The 4,929-nt window shown below is 36.6% G+C and overlaps 1 non-coding gene across 1 annotated transcript; it reads left to right on the forward strand.

The window, feature by feature from the left end:
• The first annotated feature begins 1,140 nt into the window (after positions 1-1,140).
• On the forward strand, positions 1,141-1,213 carry TRNAA-UGC (transfer RNA alanine (anticodon UGC)). The gene has a single exon. It is a non-coding gene; the product is annotated as a tRNA-Ala (tRNA).
• Positions 1,214-4,929: the final 3,716 nt, after the last annotated feature.

Consider the following 4,929-nt stretch of genomic DNA (forward strand, 5'->3'; position numbering starts at 1 on the left):
GCAACATAGTCTGAAACAACGTCCAAGGCTTCATGCTTTCCAAGCGACGTAGTCTGACCCCGCATCTAGGTTTCATACAAAATTTCGTAGCATTCGGAGGTTATCTAGATCATGAACCGAAGGTAAATTTCTTAAGGAGCATTATGGTCATTTTACACCATTACTTGGTTTAACTAATTAACCATATCCAATGACAACCAAATTTCATATATAATCTTAACATGTCATATTATGCTTAGTATTCAAAATTCATAGGCAGCAGAGTTCATTTAGTGAGATATTTTAACGTTACTTAAATCTCGAGCAATTTGATATATTTGGAGTCTTCACTCATGGTTCTTGGTATTTTCGTTTCATATTCCTTTAATTCATACTTGATTTAAGGTTTATACAAAGATCCAAGCAATTTCTACAAGTATTTCTTAAGAAGAGTCCAAAATGGCTACTTACCTCGTTATGGACATTCAGGACCTTTATTGTGTAAGGGGGTTGTAGCTCATATGGTAGAGTGCTCGCTTTGCATGCAAGAGGAACAAGGTTCAATTCTGTTTTGATCTAAGGGTCTGGGTACTTTTTTTTTTTTCTGCTTCTTATCTACAAAACTTGGATCTTGGTCCTTGTTCAGTCCTTGATCGTTGTTTTGTTCTCCAAGACACTCCCCTAGTATTTATGGCACTAGTCATGAACCTGACATCCTGTGTGTCATGAACCTGACATCTTGTGTCCAAGGCTTCATACGTTCAAAGCGATAGTGCTAACCTACGTCCAAGATTTCTTACATTTCAAGTAACAAAGTTTGAACCTATGCCATGGGTTCATGCATTCCAAGCGACATAGTCTGTACTCGAATCTAGGTTTAATAAAATGTTTCATAGTATTTGGAGGTCCTCTAGAACATGAACCAAAGTTAAATTTACTTATGTGCATTATGGTCATTTTAATGTTACTTAAATCACGAGCAATTTAATTGGTTCGGAGCCTTAACTCACAGTTCTTAGTGTTTTTCTTTCACATTCCTTTAATTCATACTTGGCTTAAGGTTTATACAAAGATCCAAGAAATTTCTACAAGTACTTGTTAAGAAGAGTCCAAAATCGCTGCTTACCTCGTCATAGACGTTTAAGACATTTATTTTATAGAGGGGGTGTAGCTCATATGGTAGAGCGCTTGCTTCGCATGCGAGAGGCACAGGGTTCAATTCCCTGCACCTCCATTGTGTTTGTTTTGAAATCTTAGGTTCTCCTTCTTGAGAGCTTCTTACCTCATCATGAAGTTCGAAACTTTATGCTATAAAGCGGGTGTAGCTCATATGATAGAGTGCTCGAGAGGCACGAGGTTCAGTTCCTTGTACCTCTATTGTATTTATTTGTTTTCAGATTCTTGTCTATTCTTGCCTACCACACTATTTCTTTCTTGTTGTAAATACTTAAGACTCTTTATCATGATATATCTTTAGAACTTTGATCCTTGGATTATGACTCAACCATAATTCGGGTTTAAGGGTTTTGGTACTATTGTTCTGGGTTCTTATCTTCAGAATTTTGATCTTGATCCTTTTTTTAGTCCTTGATTGTGCTCTTGTTCGTCAAGAAATTCTCCCTAATATTTATGATACTAGTCATGAATCTCACATCCTGTGTTCAAGGCTTCATACGTCCAAAGAGTCTTGTCTATTCTTGCCTACCACACTATTTCTTTCTTGTTGTAAGTACTTAAGACTCTTTATCATGATATATCTTTAGAACTTTGATCCTTGGATTATGACTCAACCATAATTCGGGTTTAAGGGTTTTGGTACTATTGTTCTGGGTTCTTATCTTCAGAATTTTGATCTTGATCCTTTTTCTAGTCCTTGATTGTGTTCTTGTTCGTCAAGACATTCTCCATAGTATTTATGATACTAGTCATGAATCTGACATCCTGTGTTCAAGGCTTCATACGTCCAAAGAGACATAGTGTTAACCTAGGTCCAAGGCTTCATATATTTCAAGTGACACAGTTTGAACCTATGCCATGGGTTCATGCGTTCAAAGCGGCGTTGTCTGAACTCGAATCTAGGTTGAATAAAAAGTTCCATGGCATTTGGAGGTCATCTTGAGTATGAAACAAAGATAAATTTCCTTATGTGCATTATGATCATTTTACACCGTTACTTGGTTTAGCTAATTAACCTTATCCAATGACTACCCAATTTCATATAAACTCTTAACATGTCATATTATGCTCATTTTCGATCAATTACAACCTAAAGTGGACTCTAATGACTTTATAAAAATTACAGACCTTTCTTCATTTATTAAAGCCCATACACCTTAGGCTTATTACAATAATTGTATCAAATGGAAGCATAAAAAAATGCCAAAACCAAAACCATCCACTTTAGCAACCACAAATTTCATGCATGAAACGGTACCCACCATGATCAAATTAATGTAAATAAAGTGCCTAAAACTTGCTCTGATACCAATTGATCGTGTTAATATAACACATGCGGAAGCAATTTGGATCTTAGGTACTTTTAGAACATCAATTATTGTAAATGACTAGCATGTTCATAAGTATTAAAACTTAATGAGTTTAAATACTTACCTTTTGTAGTTCAAACTCCTTTTGCCTCACGAACCGATTTCGAACCACCACTAGTGTCTTCTCCACTATTCTCCGGCCTTAGAACGGGATTGTGGAATCCGGTGAGTGACTAAAATTTGGGAGGGATTTTGTATACGTGAAAGAGAGTGCTTGTGAGAGGTTTTTCATCAAGATCAAGAATTCCTTCCAAGTATCATGATCACTCTATTTAAAGAGTCAAGTTTGCATGTTCATGCAAACTTGAGATCACCAAATCTTGACACTTAAAATTCCACTCAAATGTTTGAGATTATGTGGCAAGCATGCATGTTTGAGTTAACCAAATTTTGACACTCAAAATTCCACTCAAACTTGTGGGGTTTATTTGGCAAACATGCAAGTTTGGTTAAACCAAATTTTGACACCTCAAAATTCCACTAACATGATTTTTCCATTAGATGAAAGTCAACATTTTGACTTTCTTCATTTTAATTCAACAATTAATTTGAATAATGAATTTCAAATTAAAGTAACATTAAATAATTAATTAAACTATTTAATTAATATTTAATATTAATTCAAATGCCAATCCCAGTCAATTCCGACACATAATTGATTAAGATATTTAAATCTTATTTAAATATCTCAGATTCTCTCTTTTCGTTTATTTCGTAAATAAAATAAAATTGCGGTTAAATATATCGTATATATGTAACGCATATTCCCTAATTTGAATTCGAACACTTCGAACTCACTTGTCACACTGTTCTATGGTTTAGTCCGATATGAGCTAGCAGAGGGACCTAATGGACCTATAGATCATGGGCTCCAACGATTCAAGATTAACCGATTAAACTCATTAACCTGGTTAACCAACATTCGTTAACTACTAGGACACTCCACTATAGCCTAGTAGTTGCACTCCCCTCACTATATATATATTTCTGTCCATCTTATATAACCATGATTAGTAAGTCGATCCTTCACAGGTTGTTCGTAACTAGAGCTGGGTCAATTTACCGTTTTACCCCTGAAGTTACTTCTTGTTCCTTATGTCTCACTGATCCTCTAATAAACAATTGGTTTGTGGTCCAACCAGTAAACCGAATCCCTCTCAGGCCAATGAGAGGGTGGGGCCCCTTGTTCAAGACCTGGAGTCAGTGCTTAAGGGAACTACCTTTCTTCTATCCCTAAAAGTGGGTAGGAGTGAATTCCGTCTTGCACCCCACGTCCCCAGCCATTCACCCAGTCTTACCCCTGAAATGGGAGGCCTGTTGAGTCGGCGAACTAGAGCCACTCTCACCCATGCAAATCTAAGGATAATTCCGAATAAACAGGAGTTCATGGTTAGCTCAGGATTAAAACCGAGTTACCTAGGTTATCGAATGAAAAGAAAATCAGTCTCAACAGTAAACGACTTTATAAAGTGAGAGTGGTTTTCTTCATGGTCCGATCTTATGCAATACTCATTGCATAGGACGCCCCCACTCACATGTCTCCACATGCACAATTTAGTGATCGCATTGTTTATATCATATACAAAAGTGGGCCGCATCCATAGTGTCCCCAGAATAAGGTACTCAGCCTTATCCTTATACTATAGATCATTTTGACTATATACTTGAACTTGATCCACTCTTATGTCTCTACATATAGTTCAAGTAATCATACTATAGCCAGAGTGTTCTTAGTTTATTGGATTTAGATTAATGATCGTAAAGTTCACTTTATTCAATAACAATTTTTTCTGAATAAACAACAATAATAACTTTATTGAAAATAGAATATATCTTTGTTTACAAACTATGAGTTTTAGGACATAAAACCCAACAAACTCCCACTTGGACTAAAACTCTAGTGGGGTTTTATAACGTTGAGTAGAGAGAAATACAATAAACTAGGGCATCACATACTCATGCCTTTTCTCCCACTTGCCCTAGATTACATAACTCGTAGTCCTAGACTCACTAGGTGCCCTTCAAACACTTTAGCCGTGAGGGGCTTTGTAAATGGATCAGCAATGTTGTGTTCTGAAGCTATCTGTGTGACGATCACATCTCCTCGTTGCACAATCTCCCTTATGAGATGATATTTGCGCTCAATATGTTTTCCTCGCTTATGGCTTCTTGGTTCTTTTGAATTTGCAACTGCTCCACTGTTATCACAATAAAGAGTGACGGGAAGATGCATATTTGGAACGACTTCCAAATCAGTTAAGAACTTCCTAAGCCATACAGATTCTTTCGCTGCTTCACAAGCAGCAACATACTCAGCCTCCATGGTGGAATCAGCAATGCAACCTTGCTTTATGCTTCTCCATATTACTGCTCCTCCGTTCAGAGTGAAGACAGATCCTGATGT

The sequence above is a fragment of the Cucurbita pepo genome, chromosome 6 (genome assembly GCF_057944985.1).
Source record: "Cucurbita pepo subsp. pepo isolate OVF chromosome 6, ASM5794498v1, whole genome shotgun sequence".
Classification (NCBI taxonomy): Eukaryota; Viridiplantae; Streptophyta; class Magnoliopsida; order Cucurbitales; family Cucurbitaceae; genus Cucurbita; species Cucurbita pepo.